This window comes from Salmo trutta, chromosome 7 (genome assembly GCF_901001165.1).
Source record: "Salmo trutta chromosome 7, fSalTru1.1, whole genome shotgun sequence".
NCBI lineage: Eukaryota > Metazoa > Chordata > Actinopteri > Salmoniformes > Salmonidae > Salmo > Salmo trutta.
Genome location: NC_042963.1, coordinates 48218989 through 48237785, shown reverse-complemented (window position 1 = coordinate 48237785; position 18797 = coordinate 48218989). Strand labels below are relative to the sequence as shown.

The following is an 18797-nucleotide window of genomic DNA, read 5'->3' as shown; positions in this document are numbered from 1 at the left end:
TCCTTGATGAAAACCTGCTCCAGAGCGCTCAGGATCTCAGACTGGGGTGAAGGTTCACATTCCAACAGGACAACGATCCAAAGCACACAACCAAGACAATGCAGGAGTGGTTTCGGGACAAGTATCTGAATGTCCTTGAGTGGCCCAGCCAGAGCCTGGACTTGAACCTGATCGAACATTTCTGGAGAGATGTGAAAATACAGTAGCTGTGCAGCGATGCTCCCTGTCAAACCTGACAGAGCTTGAGAGGATCTGCAGAGAAGAATGGGAAAAACTCCAAGGTGTGTGTCTTACCCAAGAAGACTCAAGGCTGTAATCGCTGCCAAAGGTGCTTCAACAAAGTACTGAGTAAAGGATCTGAATGGTTATGTAAATGTAATATTTCTGTTTTTTATTTTGTAATACATTTGCAAAAATAAAAAAAACTGTTTTCCCTTTGTTATTATTAGTATTTTGTGTAGATTGATGAGGAAGAAGAAAAAAATGATTTAATACATTTAAGAATAAGGCTGTAACGTAACAAAATGTGGAAAAGTCAAAGGGTCTGAATACTTTCCAAATGCACTGTGGATATACAGTACCAGTCAAAAGTTTTTATTTATTTGACCATTTTTTACACTACCATTCAAAAGTTTGGGGTCACTTAGAAATGTCCTTGTTTTCCATGAAAACATACATGAAATGAGTTGCAAAATGAATAGGAAATATAGTCAAGACGTTGACAAGGTTATAATGATTTTAACTGAAATAATAATTGTGTCCTTCAAACTTTGCTTTCATCAAAGAATCCTTCATTTGCAGCAATTACAGCCTTGCAGACCTTTGGCATTCTAGTTGTCAATTTGTTGAGGTTATCTGAAGAGATTTCCCCCCATACTTCCTGAAGCACCTCCCACAAGTTGGATTGGCTTGAAGGGCATTTCTTACTTACCATACTGTTAAGCTGCTCCCACAACAGCTCAATAGGCTTGAGATCCGGTGACAGTGCTGGCCACTCCATTATAGACAGAATACCAACTGACTGCTACTTCCCTAAATACACTGCTCAAAAAAATAAAGGGAACACTTAAACAACACAATGTAACTCCAAGTCAATCACACTTCTGTGAAATCAAACTATCCACTTAGGAAGCAACACTGATTGACAATAAATGTCACATGCTGTTGTGCAAATGGAATAGACAACAGGTGGAAATTATAGGCAATTAGCAAGACACCCCCAATAAAGGAGTGGTTCTGCAGGTGGTGACCACAGACCACTTCTCAGTTCCTATGCTTCCTGGCTGATGTTTTGGTCACTTTTGAATGCTGGCGGTGCTCATGGTAGCATGAGACGGAGTCTACAACCCACACAAGGTAGTGCAGCTCATCCAGGATGGCACATCAATGCGAGCTGTGGCAAGAAGGTTTTCTGTGTCTGTCAGCGTAGGGTCCAGAGCATGGAGGTGCTACCAGGAGACAGGCCAGTACATCAGGAGATGTGGAGGAGGCCGTAGGAGGGTAACAACCCAGCAGCAGGACCGCTACCTCCGCCTTTGTGCAAGGAGGAGCAGGAGGAGCACTGCCAGAGCCCTGCAAAATGAACTCCAGCAGGCCACAAATGTGCATGTGTCTGCTCAAACGGTCAGAAACAGACTCCATGAGGGTGGTATGAGGGCCCGACGTCCACAGGTGGGTTGTGCTTACAGCCCAACACCGTGCAGGACGTTTGGCATTTGCCAGAGAACACCAAGATTGGCAAATTCGCCACTGGCGCCCTGTGCTCTTCACAGATGAAAGCAGGTTCACACTGAGCACATGTGACAGATGTGACAGAGTCTGGAGACGTCGTGGAGAATGTTCTGCTGCCTGCAACATCCTCCAGCATGACCGGTTTGGCGGTGGGTCAGTCATGGTGTGGGGTGGCATTTCTTTGGGGGGCCGCACAGCCCTCCATGTGCTCGCCAGAGGTAGCCTGACTGCCATTAGGTACCGAGATGAGATCCTCAGACCCCTTGTGAGACCATATGCTGGTGCGGTTGGCCCTGGGATCCTCCTAATGCAAGACAATGCTAGACCTCATATGGCTGGAGTGTGTCAGCAGTTCCTGCAAGAGGAAGGCATTGATGCTATGGACAGACCTGAATCCAATTGAGCACATCTGGGACATCATGTCTCGCTCCATCCACCAACGCCACGTTGCACCACAGACTGTCCAGGAGTTGGCGGATGCTTTAGTCCAGGTCTGGGAGGAGATCCCTCAGGAGACCATCCACCACCTCATCAGGAGCATGCCGAGGCGTTGTAGGGAGGTCATACAGGCACGTGGAGGCCACACACACTACGGAGCCTCATTTTGACTTGTTTTAAGGACATTACATCAAAGTTGGATCAGCCTGTAGTGTGGTTTTCCACTTTAATTTTGAGTGTGACTCCAAATCCATGGGTTGATAAATTGGATTTCCATTGATTATTTTTGTGTGATTTTGTTGTCAGCACATTCAACTATGTAAAGAAAAAAGTATTTAATAAGATTATTTCATTCATTCAGATCTAGGATGTGTTATTTTAGTGTTCCCTTTATTTTTTTGAGCAGTGTAGTTCTTGCATAGTTTGGAGCTGTGCTTTGGGTCATTGTCCTGTTGTAGGAGGAAATTGGCTCCAATTAAGCGCCTTTCACAGGGTATGGCATGGCGTTGCAAAATGGAGTGATAGCCTTCCTTCTTCAAGATCCCTTTTAACCTGTACAAATCTCCCACTTTACCACCACCAAAGCACCCCTAGACCATCACATTGCCTCCACCATGCTGTTTCTCAAACTAGGCACTCTAATGTACTTGTGCTCTTGCTCAGTTGTGCACCGGGGCCTCCCACTCCTCTTTCTATTCTGGTTAGAGCCAGTTTGCGCTGTCTGTGAAGGGAGTAGTACACAGCGTTGTATGAGATCTTCAGTTTCTTGGCAATTTCTCGCATGGAATAGCCTTCATTTCTCAGAACAAGAATAGACTGACGAGTTTCAGAAGAAAGGTCTTTGTTTCTGGCCATTTTGAACCTGTAATCGAACCCACAAATGCTGATGCTCCAGATACTCAACTAGTCTAAAGAAGTCCAGTTTTATTGCTTCTTTAATCAGGTCAACAGTTTTCAGCTGTGCTAACATAATTGCAAAAGGGTTTTCTAATGATCAATTAGCCTTTTAAAATGATAAACTTGGATTAGCTAACACAAAGTGCCATTGGAACACAGGAGTGATGGTTGCTGATAATGGGCCTCTGTACGCCTATGTAGATATTCCATTAAAAATCAAGCGTTTCCAGCTACAATAGTCATTTATAACATTACCAATGTCTACACTGTATTTATGATCAATTTGATGTTATTTTAATGGACATAAAATGTGTTTTTCTTTCAAAAAAAAGGACATTTCGAAGTGACCCCAAACTTATGAATGGTAGTGTACATTGTAGAGTAATAGTGAAGACATCAAAACTATGAAATAACAAATATGGAATCATGCCAAAATCATGCCAAATATGGAATCATAACCAAAAAAGTATTAAACAAATCAAAATATGTTTTATGTTTTAGATTCTTCAAAGAAGCCACCCTTTGCCATGATGACAGCTTTGCACACTCTTGGCATTCTCTCAACCAGCTTTACGAGGACATCACCTGGAATGCTTTTACAACAGTCTTGAAGGAGTTCCCACATATGCTGAGCACTTGTTGGCTGCTTTTCCTTCACTCTGCTGTCCAACTCATCCCAAACCATCTCAATTGGGTTGAGGTCGGGTGATTGTGGAGGCCACAAAGACACGGCGGTTGAAACCAATGTAGAAAATAATAAAAATAAAGAAAAACCTTTGACTGAGATAGGTGTCCAAACTTTTGACTGGTACTGTATATATTTTTTTTTACCAAGTTACACTATTCAAAAGGTACTCAATTGGTGGAACAACCCAACTATTAAACTATCCACGGCTGAAACTAATTCTACCAAATCTTGGATAATAATATAGTAATATCTTTCAATATTACAGTACCTTTCAGCAGAAGTCAGATGTGTTAGTGGGAAGATGTCTGGTTGCTCTGAAGGTTGACATGGACTGGATCCACAAACAGATGCTCCTCAGTTGTTTCTGTCAAAAAGAAAGAGAGAGTCAGTCAAATGCACAGGAAGTGAATTCATTATACTGTGCACATCGGCATTCCATTGTTCATCTCTGTACCCTGTGTGTATGTGTCACACATCAATGTATTATACCGTGTGTGTTTCTGTGTGTGTGTGTATGAGTGTGTGGAGCACATGTACCGTAGCGTGTGTGTAAGTGTATGTGCATGTGAGCGTGTATGTGAAAGAGTAGCTGATTTTCTGCGTGCGCACACATACAACAAACAGTACAGCAAACAGCAAGGTCACAACTCCCCCAAGCTTCCCACTGTGCCTAGTACACTGTCTTACATTTGAAGATGACTCTCCTCTCAAGAGATTCCCTGGTAAAGGTAAAAACGCTGGCTTTGCCTACGATGGCCACTCTGTCTCTCTCTAGTCTCTAGTCTAACTGTGGCTGACTCTCTCTCTCTAATCTAACTGTGGCTGACTCTCTCTCTCTAGTGTAACTGTGGCTGACTCTCTCTCTCTCTCTCTTTCTCTGTCTAGTCTAACTGTTGTTCTCTCTCGCTCTCTCTAGTCTAACTGTTGTTATCTCGCTCTCTTTCTCTCTCTCTCTAGTCTAACTGTTGTTATCTCGCTCTCTTTCTCTTTCTCTCTAGTCTAACTGTCGTTCACTCTCTCTCTCTCGCTCTCTCTTTCTCTCTCTCTCTCTAGTCTAACTGTGGCTGATTGTCCCTCTCTACACAGAGCACAGAGACACTGATGGCAGAGATGAGATGGTGTGGTGCTCCCACACAGAGGCAGGGTAATTGGCTCTCCATGATGGGCCATAAACATACATCACAGGGGTGGTGGAGCGCCAAACAGACAGCTAACTAAGCCTCTCTCACACTCTTTCTCTGCTGCTCCGTCTCTGCTGCATGCACAAGAAGACACAGATATACACACACAAACCCCCAAGAATACACACACACACACGCACACAAACACACACAGCACATTGTCTTTGTTACTCTGGATATTCACGATGCCTGCCCGGGTCATGCCCTTCACGCCATTATCACAGTAGAACACCCCACCCCCCTTTTTTATTAGAACAAAACCATCATCATACGGTAATATACAGTTATATACAGCAATATATAGAGGACAACACTCTCTCTTAATCTCCATAGCACCATCACCATCACCCATAAGGGATGCCCTCGCAAGCAATTACCATAACACCATACTGCCACACATTAGTGATGTGCTGGATGACTCATAACCCACAGTCCCTGTGGTTTTTTCTTTCATTATTTTTATCTGCCGTTAGTACGTAGCCTCAGCTTTAGGGCCTAACTGTAGCATGTCAAATACACACCAATTGACAAACGCTTTTGGGAACTTGGTCATAAAAAGTTTACGTCAATCCACTGAGGCAAAAAGGAAAATGTAGGAGTTTAATTCAATAAGAGAAAAGCTGTGAAATGGAGAGTTCAAAATAAATAGAAGGAAGGGCCAGAACATTAGTCTAATGTTTGGTGAAGTGGTAAAAGATGATGATAGCAGTGTTATGTGTGATGATTTGTGAGGCGCTATACAAATTCGACAGTCACAAGATGGAGACTTCAAAATGACACGTCAAGGGAACTGTACTGTTCCGATGGGTTAAATGGAATAGTAGCCTATCTGAAATCTGGACACTGACTGTAAATTTTGACTCTGGAACGTAAATAGCCCACCCAACTACCTCCAACCCCATATTGTTAATTTTTTTTCTTCTCTTCTGCACCCCAGTATCTCTACTTGCACATCATCATCTGCACATCTGTCACTCCAGTGTTAATGCTAAATTGTAATTATTTCACCACTATGGCCTATTTATTGCCTTACCTCCCTAATCTTACTACATTTGCACACTCTGTACATAGATTTTTCTATTGTGTTATTGACTGTACGTTTGTTTATTCCACGTGTAACTCTGTGTTGTTGTTTTTGTCGCACTGCTTTGCTTTATCTTGGCCAGGTCACAGCTATAAATGAGAACTTGTTCTCAACTGGCCTACCAGGTTAAATAAAGGTGAAATAAAAAAATACTAAAAATGCTATATTAGCAGGTTAGGGTCGAGTGCAGCCTCAGATGTTCACTTCATCACATATAGTCAGGCGGTTGTGGAGGTGTTATAAACAATTGCGGGCAGGTGAACAAACATCTGACCTGCGCATCACCATAACCCATATAGGATGACCTTGCTAACCATTACCATAAGACCATACTGCCACGCATAATAGAGGCGATCCATTTCCACAGCACTATCACCATAGCACAAACCCTCACTTCCATTATCATAACAGTATTGTCATAATAAGCAGGATGACCCTGTTAGTCATATCCACAAAACTCTAAGAAGAGGCATTTCTTTCAGACAGCAGCCTAACACTGGAAATGGGTGAAATAAGGGTACCCAAGGCTATAACACAGAAGGAAACATACAGAGAATGGGTGTTTTCATAAGGTGATCTCCTTTCAAAAGTGGACTCTAAAAAGTGAACATTTTCTACACCATTCCTGGTTGTGCCTCTGAGTGAGTTACTTAAGCAATAAAGCACGAGGGGCTGTGGTTTATGGCCAATATACTACGGCTAAGGACTGTTCTTACCCACGACGCAACGCAGAGTGCCTGGATACAGCCCTTAGCCGTGGTGTATTGGCCATATACCACAAACTCCCGAGGTGCCTTATTGCTATTATAAACCTGTTACAAACATAATTAGAACAGTAAAAATAAATGTTTTGTCATAGCCGTGGTATATGGCTTTAAGCCAAAGCATTCAGGGCTCGGACTCGGTTTGTAATTAGATATACAATGTCTTCTTACTTTAATATAAAAAATATTCTCAATTTCATGGACTGTTGGTTAGAACAATTTTGTTGATCGGTAATAACCATTTAATTGTTCTTCCGAAGAGCAAGATACTTGAATTAAATGATCAATCCACTTGTTTAGATTACAGCATAGAGTTCCCCTTTCATAAATGAATACAATAAACCCAGTTTTGTGGGTGGGTGTGACTGAGTTTATAATATTAGCTTGCCTCAAAGATGAATCACAATAATGATATCTCTCTGACACGCTATACCGTGTAGCTCCATCTCTGTGCTGTGGTGTCTCAATACTGTTTTGTCATATTTGTGTATTAATCTGTGTATTAAAACCATTAAACTGAAACATTTTTTACCATTGTTCATCGCAGGATTTAAATGGCAAAAATGAGGGTCTCAGTTTGAAAAACCCACACATAATTTATCCAATTCACTTTTCCCAAAATTAGAGTGACAGGTCTTACATGACCATTCTATTCTGAGACAATCCCGGATCCCGAGACCCCCCCCCCCCCCTCCCCCCCCCACACACACACACTCTAGCGCTCGCTCGCTCTCCTCTCTCTCTCTCACTCTCTCACCAGACTCTCTCTCCAGACCCTTTCTCTCTCCAGACTGGATCTTCAATGGGAAGAGTGAATGAGATGGAGGGAACAGGAAGAGGAAGAGTGAATGAGATGGAGGGAACAGGAAGAGGAAGAGTGAATGTGATGGAGGGAACAGGAAGAGGAAGAGTGAATGAGATGGAGGGAACAGGAAGAGGAAGAGTGAATGAGATGGAGGGAACAGGAAGAGGAAGAGTGAATGAGATGGAGGGAACAGGAAGAGGAAGAGTGAATGTGATGGAGGGAACAGGAAGAGGAAGAGTGAATGAGATGGAGGGAACAGGAAGAGGAAGAGTGAATGTGATGGAGGGAACAGGAAGAGGAAGAGTGAATGTGATGGAGGGAACAGGAAGAGTGTATGAGATGGAGGGAACAGGAAGAGGAAGAGTGAATGTGATGGAGGGAACAGGAAGAGGAAGAGTGAATGAGATGGAGGGAACAGGAAGAGGAAGAGTGAATGAGATGGAGGGAACAGGAAGAGGAAGAGTGAATGTGATGGAGGGAACAGGAAGAGGAAGAGTGAATGAGATGGAGGGAACAGGAAGAGGAAGAGTGAATGTGATGGAGGGAACAGGAAGAGTGTATGAGATGGAGGTAACAGGAAGAGGAAGAGTGAATGTGATGCAGGGAACAGGAAGAGGAAGAGTGAATGAGATGGAGGGAACAGGAAGAGGAAGAGTGAATGTGATGGAGGGAACAGGAAGAGTGTATGAGATGGAGGGAACAGGAAGAGGAAGAGTGAATGTGATGGAGGGAACAGGAAGAGGAAAAGTGAATGTGATGGAGGGAACAGGAAGGGAAGAGTGAATGTGATGGAGGGAACAGGAAGAGGAAAAGTGAATGTGATGGAGGGAACAGGAAGAGGAAGAGTGAATGAGATGGAGGGAACAGGAAGAGGAAGAGTGAATGAGATGGAGGGAACAGGAGGAGTGAATGAGATGGAGGGAACAGGAAGAGGAAGAGTGAATGAGATGGAGGGAACAGGAGGAGTGAATGAGATGGAGGGAACAGGAAGAGGAAGAGTGAATGTGATGGAGGGAACAGGAAGAGGAAGCGTGAATGAGATGGAGGAAACAGGAAGAGGAAGAGTGAATGACATGGAGGGAACAGGAAGAGGAAGAGTGAATGAGATGGAGGGAACAGGAAGAGGAAGAGTGAATGTGATGGAGGGAACAGGAAGAGGAAGAGTGAATGTGATGGAGGGAACAGGAAGAGGAAGAGTGAATGAGATGGAGGGAACAGGAAGAGGAAGAGTGAATGAGATGGAGGGAACAGGAAGAGGAAGAGTGAATGACATGGAGGGAACAGGAAGAGGAAGAGTGAATGAGATGGAGGGAACAGGAAGAGGAAGAGTGAATGTGATGGAGGGAACAGGAAGAGGAAGAGTGAATGTGATGGAGGGAACAGGAAGAGGAAGAGTGAATGTGATGGAGGGAACAGGAAGAGTGTATGAGATGGAGGGAACAGGAAGAGGAAAAGTGAATGAGATGGAGGGAACAGGAAGAGGAAGAGTGAATGAGATGGAAGGAACAGGAAGAGGAAGAGTGAATGAGATGGAAGGAACAGGAACAGGAAGAGTGAATGTGATGGAGGGAACAGGAAGAGTGAATGAGATGGAGGGAACAGGAAGAGTGAATGAGATGGAGGGAACAGGAAGAGGAAGAGTGAATGAGATGGAGGGAACAGGAAGTGGAAGAGTGAATGAGATGGAGGGAACAGGAAGAGGAAGAGTGTATGAGATGGAGGGAACAGGAAGAGTGAATGAGATGGAGGGAACAGGAAGAGTGAATGAAATGGAGGGAACAGGAAGAAGAAGAGTGAATGAGATGGAGGGAACAGGAAGAGTGAATGAGATGGAGGGAACAGGAAGAAGAAGAGTGAATGTGATGGAGGGAACAGGAAGAGGAAGAGTGAATGAGATGGAGGGAACAGGAAGAGTGAATGAGATGGAGGGAACAGGAAGAAGAAGAGTGAATGTGATGGAGGGAACAGGAAGAGGAAGAGTGAATGAGATGGAGGGAACAGGAAGAGTGAATGAAATGGAGGGAACAGGAAGAGGAAGAGTGAATGAGATGGAGGGAACAGGAAGAGGAAAAGTGAATGAGATGGAGGGAACAGGAGGTGGAAGAGTGAATCGGATGGAAGGAGAAGGAGAAAGCTGAGGGTCCACAAGGCCCCTCATTATTCTGACAGACACTCGAGGCCACAGGAAAAAGCGCACTTCATTGTTCTTGTCAAACTCCGTCCGGCTTAATGGCGTGTTCAGTTCTTAGGGCCTCAGCTAGTGGAGAGATTAAGGATGGTGTGGCTGGGCCAGACGTAAAGAGAGAGAGATGATTAGATCAGGACAAAACGCTATCTCCTTTCTCTATTGTTTCTTTCATGGCTTTTAATCTCATTTGAGTCGTTTAGCAGGTGCTCTTATCCAGAGCGACTTACAGGAGCAATTAGGGTTAAGTGCCTTGCTCAAGGGTACATCGACATATTTTTTACCTCGTTGGCTCAGGGAATCGAACCAGCAACCTTTCTATTACTGACCCAACACTCTTAATGGCTAGGCTACCTCTCGCTTGCCAGACTTGCTTGACAGAGTCATGGTGCTTTGCAATACAGTGGACCTAGAACACCTGAGAGGAGGTAAAGCCCTCTTGAGATAAATATCTTCCAGGGGCCAAAGTATTTTGCAGCTTCACATAAATATGTCATATCATGTAGCAATGGAGAGGGTAAATGGCAATGTTTTCCAACTGAAGAATAAAGTGATGGTTTACGGCATAGTAACTGTGAAGTGGCACAGATGTTTCTATTGTTATTCCTCCTCTGTATCCTTCCCTCCTTTCTGTGGAGATTATCCAGTGATTACTGCTATTGGGGTGGGATTATAGACTGTATTATAGAATGTATATCTAGAACCCCATATGCAACCAGCTCTGTAATTTACACTCAATACACAGATTAGGTACTTAGTCCTTTATTTTTGTAACGGCTGTCGTATTGTAGAGAGGACCAAGGCACAGCGGGTTGCATGTTCATCATTATATTTAATTAGAATAAAGTGAACACAGAAACCAAGAAAACGAACAACGACAGGTGACAGTTTCACAGGCTATACTGAATCTAGCAGTGTAAAATACAACTACCCACAATTAACAACCCCAAACACATACCTATATATAGGACTCTCAATCAGAGGAAAATAGAAACACCTGCCTCCAATTGAGCGGCCACACCCAAACCTAAACATAGAAAAACTAAACTAGACAGAATGTAGAAAATACAACCTAGAACATACCCAACACCCAGAACTAACAAATCACTCATCCTAAACACAACCAACCACCCCGAACCAACCAAAACAAATACCCTCTGCCACGTCCTGACCAAACTACAATACAAATAATACCTAAACTGGTCAGGACGTGACAATTTTCTTTGTTTTAACATAATGTTTCTGCTATGGAGCTCAAACATACCGTAGATGTGAAGCAGTAGCGGATGTGCTGTTACCACGTTATGGCCAACACACATTCCAAACTGCTTGGCGTATTACACCCTGCAGTCACAGATATTTTAATCGGAGATGGATGCCGTTAAAATGTCTGTTTGACTCTCATCCATGGTATATGCTTCCTGACGCAGATGATGCAGGAAGCAGTTGGAATCCAGGCCAAAATGGGACACAGGTGTTTGAGATAAACTCAGTGTCAATGAAGCCTCGTTACAGCATGTCCTTCCCTGCCTGCGTCCCGAACGGCACCCTATTCCCTACAGTGCACTGCTTTTGATCAGGGCTCTGTAGGACTCTGTAGGGCTCCATAGGGCTCTGGTCAAAAATAGTGCACTATGTAGGGAACAGTGTGCACTATGTAGGGAACAGTTTGGGACTCAGCCTCTACCTATGGGTTTGTACCAGAGTGGCTGCAGCATTGATCAGACAGCCAAGCCCCTTTGTTTGCCTCCTAATTGGGGTAATTTATTGCCCTAACAGGCAGAGCAGCTGTGGCTTTACAGCATCGCACCAATTAAGCCCAGATGCTAAAATGAAAGACAGGACTGAAGACGTGAAGAATCAACAGACCATAACTCAGATCTGGGTAATAAATGTGACAGCATGAGACCGAGGAATGAGGAATGAGGCGGGCTCTTCAAAACACTCTGCTGATGTATTCCACTGATGTTGGAAACAACAAGCAACGTCATTATCAATGTAATTCAAAGAGTAATTTCAAAACCAGATCTAAGATGACCTGAGAGTTATTGTTTCTTATAACTTCTATGATTTTAATTATTGGTCAGAATCAAAGAAGGGAACAGACATCTCTACGGGGAGTCGAGAACACTTCACGTCAAAGGTTAGATGGATTATGAGTAAAATACAAAATTGTTCTCATGATAGTTCAAGATTTCTCTGATTTACATTTTTATTTTACACAAAATGGCAGTGTTGGTCAGGATCAGGTGGATTAGAGAATCGGAGAGCGAATGGCCCAGGAAATGTGGGACATAACAGGAGGAAATCAGGTCACCGTGGACATTCCTCCAGGGCATGGATAACCCCGACATACTGTGGTTGGCCTGCCTCTCCTCTCTCCCAGTCTGAGTCCTTTAGATGATGTGCACTGGGAAAGGGCACACATGTGAGTAACACAGATACAGTAACATGGAAGAGGAGGAGGGGCCAACCTGAAGGCTCAGCTCACAGGTGATGAATACTTCCAGAGAGAGTTTATGTTTTCTTGTCATGTGACCCCAAAGGAAAATAACATCTCATCGTTTTGATAATGTCTGGAGAGAGTTTGTACTGTTCCTATCCGGCTCAAAGGACCATGATAAATAAGGTAGAGTCTGAGAGAGTACGCTGTTGTACACATTTTCATTGTGTCACAAATCAAACAGTCCAAATTGTTCACCCAATAGGCCTGCCAGTCCACATAACATGAGCGAGTGATCTGCCTGAGAATATATTCATATTAATTCTACGGTTCGGCTCGGTCCAAGGTGGTGTATAGGTGAATAGCAAAGTGAGACGTGTGAGCATGCTAGTACCTGGGTCATACGAGAGCAGCACTAAAACATGCAGCACCTTGATAGACTGAACCATACCCCAGAGATGAAAGGAGTTCATGCATTCCTACAGAGAGTATCTCCTCCCTCGGTCCTCCATTAGAATTCCAGCTCTGTCTGAAGCTCCCCTGAATCCCATTACCTTCTCCATCCCACCACTGACTTAAACCCTCAAGACAAAACGAGTGCTTGTCTGTCGTGCCCTTGACGGCGGTGTCTTGCTCCTCCATGTAACCTCTCTCTCTCGCTCTCTCTCGGTCCCTCTCTCAGTCCCTCCCTCTCTGTGTCTCTCTCTCGTTCCCTCTCTCTCTCTGTTTCTCCCTCTCGGTCCCTCTCTCTCTCGCTCTCTCTCTCGCTCTCTCCATCCCTCTCTCTCTCTCTCTCGCTCTCTCTGTCCCTCTCTCTCTCTGTGCCTCTCTCTCGGTCCCTCTCCCTCGCTCTCTCAGTGTGTCTCTCTCTCTCTCTCTCTCCGTCCCTCTCTCTCTCTCGCTCTCTCTGTCCCTCTCTCTCTCTGTGCCTCTCTCTCGGTCCCTCTCCCTCGCTCTCTCAGTGTGTCTCTCTCTCTCCGTCCCTCTTTCTCTCTCTCTCTCGCTCTCTCCGTCCCTCTCTCTCTCGCTCTCTCTCGGTCCCTCTCTCAGTCCCTCCCTCTCTGTGTGTCTCTCTCTCATTCCCTCTCTCTCTCTGTTTCTCCCTCTCGGTCCCTCTCTCTCTCTCTCGCTCTCTCTCTCGCTCTCTCTCTCGCTCTCTCCGTCCCTCTCTCTCTCTCTCTCGCTCTCTCTGTCCCTCTCTCTCTCTGTGCCTCTCTCTCGGTCCCTCTCCCTCGCTCTCTCAGTGTCTCTCTCTCTCTCTCTCTCTCTCTCTCTCTCCGTCCCTCTCTCTCTCTCACTCTCTCCGTCCCTCTCTCTCTGTGCCTCTCTCTCCGTCCCTCTCCCTCGCTCTCTCGGTGTGTGTCTCTCTCTCTCTCTCTCTGTCTCTGTCTCTCTCTTCAGGGGGAATTGTGATATCAGTAGCCTGATGGGGAGTAGAAACCTCTATGTTTTATGAGGAGAACGAACAGCCCTGAACCCAATTATCTTTCTTTGTTAAATAAAACTCTACTGGCCCTCATTTCAACATGCCCCCCCCTCTGCTGTTTTTACACTACAAAGTGATTACAGATTTAATTAGCTGAGGACCTTGCTTCAGGGAGACTCATGAATCTATATTGATATTTCTGCAGAATGTGGAGATAGGGCCTCGTCCTCATGATGAGCTACGGAGACGCTACTGCAGAAAAAAATAAAGGAGGATGAAGTGATGATTTGCAACTTTAACTCTCCTGTTTACTTTTTCCCCTGAGGCTAATCTTTTTATTGCTCTATGAGGATGAGCAGCATGGCTGAATTATGCAGAGCATGGCAGCAGCAATCAATGCTGTCTCACTGTGAGTAGCTTGGATTAAAAGAGGCCTGCTGTCAGGAGAGCAGCATTTCTGTTATTGACATTAGAGAATATTCCCCCACTAATCTGGTAGAAATTAATTAAGTGTTCTGAGACCTTCAGCCCCATTTGGAGAGTGGAATCTAATTTTAATTTAATGGTGCAATTTGCCTGTCTAACCTGGTCACTTTGTTTGATGGATCAGTTTAACCACCTGGAATAACATTAACAATAGCATTGGGGTCCTGAAGGTATAGAACCCTATATATAATATGGAGGTTTCTAGGGTCTCCACCAAGCTAGGTAAATCTGCTTTAATTTTTATGCATCGTATTGCTGGAACATAATTGATGTTTTTGTGGCGTTCGGGCTATTTAAAGTATTGATTGGGAACTTGTTTGTGGATGAAGGTAACTGTTTTTCCGGGTGATTTGTGACGTTGTAATGTGCTTCCCATTACTGTGTTTTTACATATTTTTTTATTTTGCCTTTATTTTGCCAGGTAGGCTGGTTGAGAACAAGTTCTCATTTACAAATGCGACCTGGCCAAGATAAAGCACAGCAGTTTGACACATACAACAACACAGAGTTACACATAGAATTAATAAATTTACAAAAGAAAAAAGAAAAACCTATAAACAGTGAGTGCAAATGAGGTAAGATAAGGGAGGTAAGGCAATAAATAGGCCATGGTGGCGAAGTAATTACAATATAGCAATTAGAAACTGGAATGGAAGATGTGCAGAAGATGAATGTGCAAGTAGAGACACTGGGGTGCAAAAGAGCAAGATAAATAAATAAATACAGTATGGGGATGAGGTAGATGGATGAGCTGTTTACAGATGGGCTATGTACAGGTGCAGTGCTCTGTGAGCTGCTCTGACAGCTGGAGCTTAAAGCTAGTGAGGGAGATATGGGTCTCCAGTTTCAGTGATTTTTGCAGTTCGTTCCAGTCATTGGCAGCAGAGAACTGGAAGGAAAGGCGACCAAAGTAGGAATTGGCGTTGGGGTTGACCAGTGAGATATACCTGCTGGAGCGCGTGCTATGGGTGGGTGCTGCTATGGTGACCAGTGAGCTGAGATAAAGCGGGGCTTTACCTAGCAGAGACTTGTAGATGACCTGGAGCCAGTGGGTTTGGCGACGAGTATGAAGCGATGGCCAGCCAACGAGAGCGTACAGGTCGCAGTGGTGGGTAATATATGGGGCTTTGGTGACAAAACTGATGGCACTGTGATAGACTGAATCCAATTTGTTGAGTAGAGTGTTGGAGGCTATTTTATAGATGACATCGACTCGGGCACGCACGCCCCGTCCCATTGTCCTCAGATCGACCACTATCAAAATGCGCTACTGTTTTTCAGCCATGGGCTGCAAAGCCACGATTCAGCTTTCTGGCGCCTTCTGAGAGCCTATGGGAGCATTAGAAAATGTCACGTCATGCCAGAGATCCCCTGTTTTTGTTAGAGATGATCAATAAGGCCATGAAATGGTCAGAGAGAGCGCTTCCTGTTTGGAATCTTCTCAGGTTTTGGCCTGCCAAATGAGTTCTGTTATACTCACAGACACCATTCAAACAGTTTTAGAAACTTTAGGGTGTTTTCTATCCAAATCAAACAATTATATGCATATTCTAGTTACTGGGCAGGAGTAGTAACCAGATTAAATCGGGTATATACTGCCCCCTAGCCCCAACAGGTTAAACAGCGGTTGACATGCTTCGAAGTACAATAATGGAATATTTAGAATTTTTTTGTCTATGGATTATTTGGGACCAAACCAACATTTGTTATTGAAGTAGAAGTCCTGGGAGTGCATTCTGACGAAGAACAGCAAAGGTAATCAAACTTTTCTAATAGTAAATCGGAGTTTGGTGAGTACCACACTTGGTGGGTGTCAAAATAGCTAGCCTGTGATGGCCGGGCTATCTACTCAGAATATTGCAAAATGTGCTTTCACCGAAAAGCAATTTTAAAATCGGACATAGCGACTGCATAAAGGAGTTCTGTATCTATAATTCTTAAAATAATTGTTATGTTTTTTGTGAACGTTTACCGTGAGTAATTTAGTAAATTCACCGGAAGTGTTCGGTGGGAATGCTAGTCACATGCTAGTCACATGCTAATGTAAAAAGCTGGTTTTTGATATAAATATGAACTTGATTGAACAAAACATGCATGTATTGTATAACATAATGTCCTAGGATTGTCATCTGATGAAGATCATCAAAGGTTAGTGCTGCATTTAGCTGTGGTTTGGGTTTATGTGACATTATATGCTAGCTTGAAAAATGGGTGTCTGATTATTTCTGGCTGGGTACTCTGCTGACATAATCTAATGTCTTGCTTTCGTTGTAAAGCCTTTTTGAAATCGGACAGTGTGGTTAGATTAACGAGAGTCTTGTCTTTAAAATGGTGTAAAATAGTCATATGTTTGAGAAATTGAAGTAATAGCATTTCTAAGGTATTTGAATATCGCGCCACGGGATTACACTGGCTGTTGAGTAGGTGGGACGCTAGCCCATAGAGGTTAAGATGGTGAGGAAGGCACTTTTAAAGAATGACCAGGCATCCTCTGCTGATGGGATGAGGTCAATATCCTTACAGGATACCCGGGCCAGGACGATTAGGAAGTCCTGCTCGCTGAAGTGTTTTAGGGAGCGTTTGATAGTGATGAGGGGTGGTCGTTTGACCGCAGACCCGTTACGGATGCAGGCAATGAGGCAGTGATCACTGAGATCTTGGTTGAAAACAGCAGAGGTATATTTGGAGGGCAAGTTGGTTAGGATGATATCTATGAGGGTGCCTGTGTTTACGGATTTGGGGTTGTACCTGGTGGGTTCATTGATCATTTGTGAGAGATTGAGGGCATCAAGCTTAGATTGTAGGATGGCCGGGGTGTTAAGCATGTCCCAGTTTAGGTCACCTAGCAGCATGAGCTCTGAAGATAGATGGGGGGCAATCAGTTCAAGGCACAGCTGGGGGCAGAGGGTGGTCTATAGCAAGCGGCAACGGTGATTGACTTGTTTCTGGAGAGGTGGATTTTTAAAAGTAGAAGCTCGAATTGTTTGGGTACAGACCTGGATAGTAAGACAGAACTCTGCAGGCTATCTCTGCAGTAGATTGCAACACCGCCCCCTTTGGCAGTTCTATCTTATTACAGTTACAGAAAATGTTACAGTTAGGGATGGAAATGTCAGGGTTTTTGGTGGTTTTCCTGAGCCAGGATTCAGACATGGCTAGGACATCCGGAAGATGGCAGAGTGTGCTAGGGCAGTGAATAAAACAAACTTAGGGAGGAGCTTCTAATGTTAACATGCATGAAACCAAGGCTTTTACGGTTACAGAAGTCAACAAATGATAGCGCCTGGGGAATGGGAGTGGAGCTAGGCACTGCAGGGCCTGGATTAACCTCCACATCACCAGAGGAACAGAAGAGGAGTAGGATAAGGGTACGGCTGAAGGCTAAAATAACTGTCCGTCTAGTATGTTGGCAAAGTGGGTGGGGTTATATCCTGCCTGTTTGGCCCTGTCCGGGGGTATCATCGGATGGGGCCACAGTGTCTTCTGATCCCTCCTGTCTCAGCCTCCAGTATTTATGCTGCAGTAGTTTATGTGCCGGGGGGCTAGGGTCAGTCTGTTTCATCTGGAGTATTCTCTTGTCTTATCCGGTGTCCTGTGTGAATTTAAATATGCTCTCTCTAATTCTCTCTTTCTTTCTTTCTCTCGGAGGACCTGAGCCCTAGGACCATGCCTCGGGACTACCTGGCATGATGACTCCTTGCTGTCCCCAGTCCACCTGGCCATGCTGCTGCTCCAGTTTCAACTGTTCTGCCTGCGGCTACGGAACCCTGACCTGTTCACCGGACGTGCTTGTTGCACCCTCGACAACTACAATGATTATTATTATTTGACCATGCTGGTCATTTATGAACATTTTAACATCTTGACCATGTTCTGTTATAATATCCACCCGGCACAGCCAGAAGAGGACTGGCCACCCCTCATAGCCTGGTTCCTCTCTAGGTTTCTTCCTAGGTTTTTGGCCTTTCTAGGGAGTTTTTCCTAGGGAGTTTTTCCTAGCCACCGTGCCTCTTTCACATGCATTGCTTGCTGTTTGGGGTTTTAGGCTGGGTTTCTGTACAGCACTTTGAGATTTCAGCTGATATACGAAGGGCTATATAAATAAATTTGATTTGATTTGATTTATTTTTCATAACAGAGAGTAAAAGGAGCATATTTCTGGGCACGGTAGAATAGATTCAAGGCATAATGTACAGACAAAGGTATGGTAGGATGTGGATACAGTGAGGGTAAACCTGTGCATAGAGTGACGATGAAAGATATATTGTCCATAGAAATATCATTTAAACCAGGTGATGTCACCGCATGTTCGGTAGGTGGAACTAAAGTGTTAACTTCTTTGGGATGGGGGCAATATTTTCACGTCCGGATGAAAAGCGTACCCAAAGTAAACTGCCTGCTACTCAGGCCCAGAAGCTAGGATATGCATATAATTGGTCGATTTGGATAGAAAACACTAGAGTTTCTAAAACTGTTAAAATAACGTCTATGTGTATAACAGAACTGAAATGGCAGGTGAAACCCCGAGGACAAACCATCCTCGCCCCCAAAAATGTCATCCTACCACTGATTTCGGAAAGAAAGTCTGTTGTAATAGCATGAGGGGGCCACAACAGACTTTCTTCCATCATGACGTCCCTCCAAGGCCCTTCTGTTAGCTTGCTAGTCC

General features: G+C 44.3%; 1 protein-coding gene across 2 annotated transcripts in view; it reads right to left on the bottom strand.

Moving 5' to 3' along the window:
* The window catches only part of mgat4c (mgat4 family member C), a 172057-nt gene that overhangs the window by 75213 nt on the left and 78047 nt on the right, over positions 1-18797 (bottom strand). For both annotated transcript variants that reach the window (XM_029759211.1, XM_029759212.1), the window contains one exon: positions 4023-4118. The gene's annotated coding sequence lies outside the window, so the exon portion shown is untranslated. The remainder of the gene's footprint in view (positions 1-4022; positions 4119-18797) is intronic.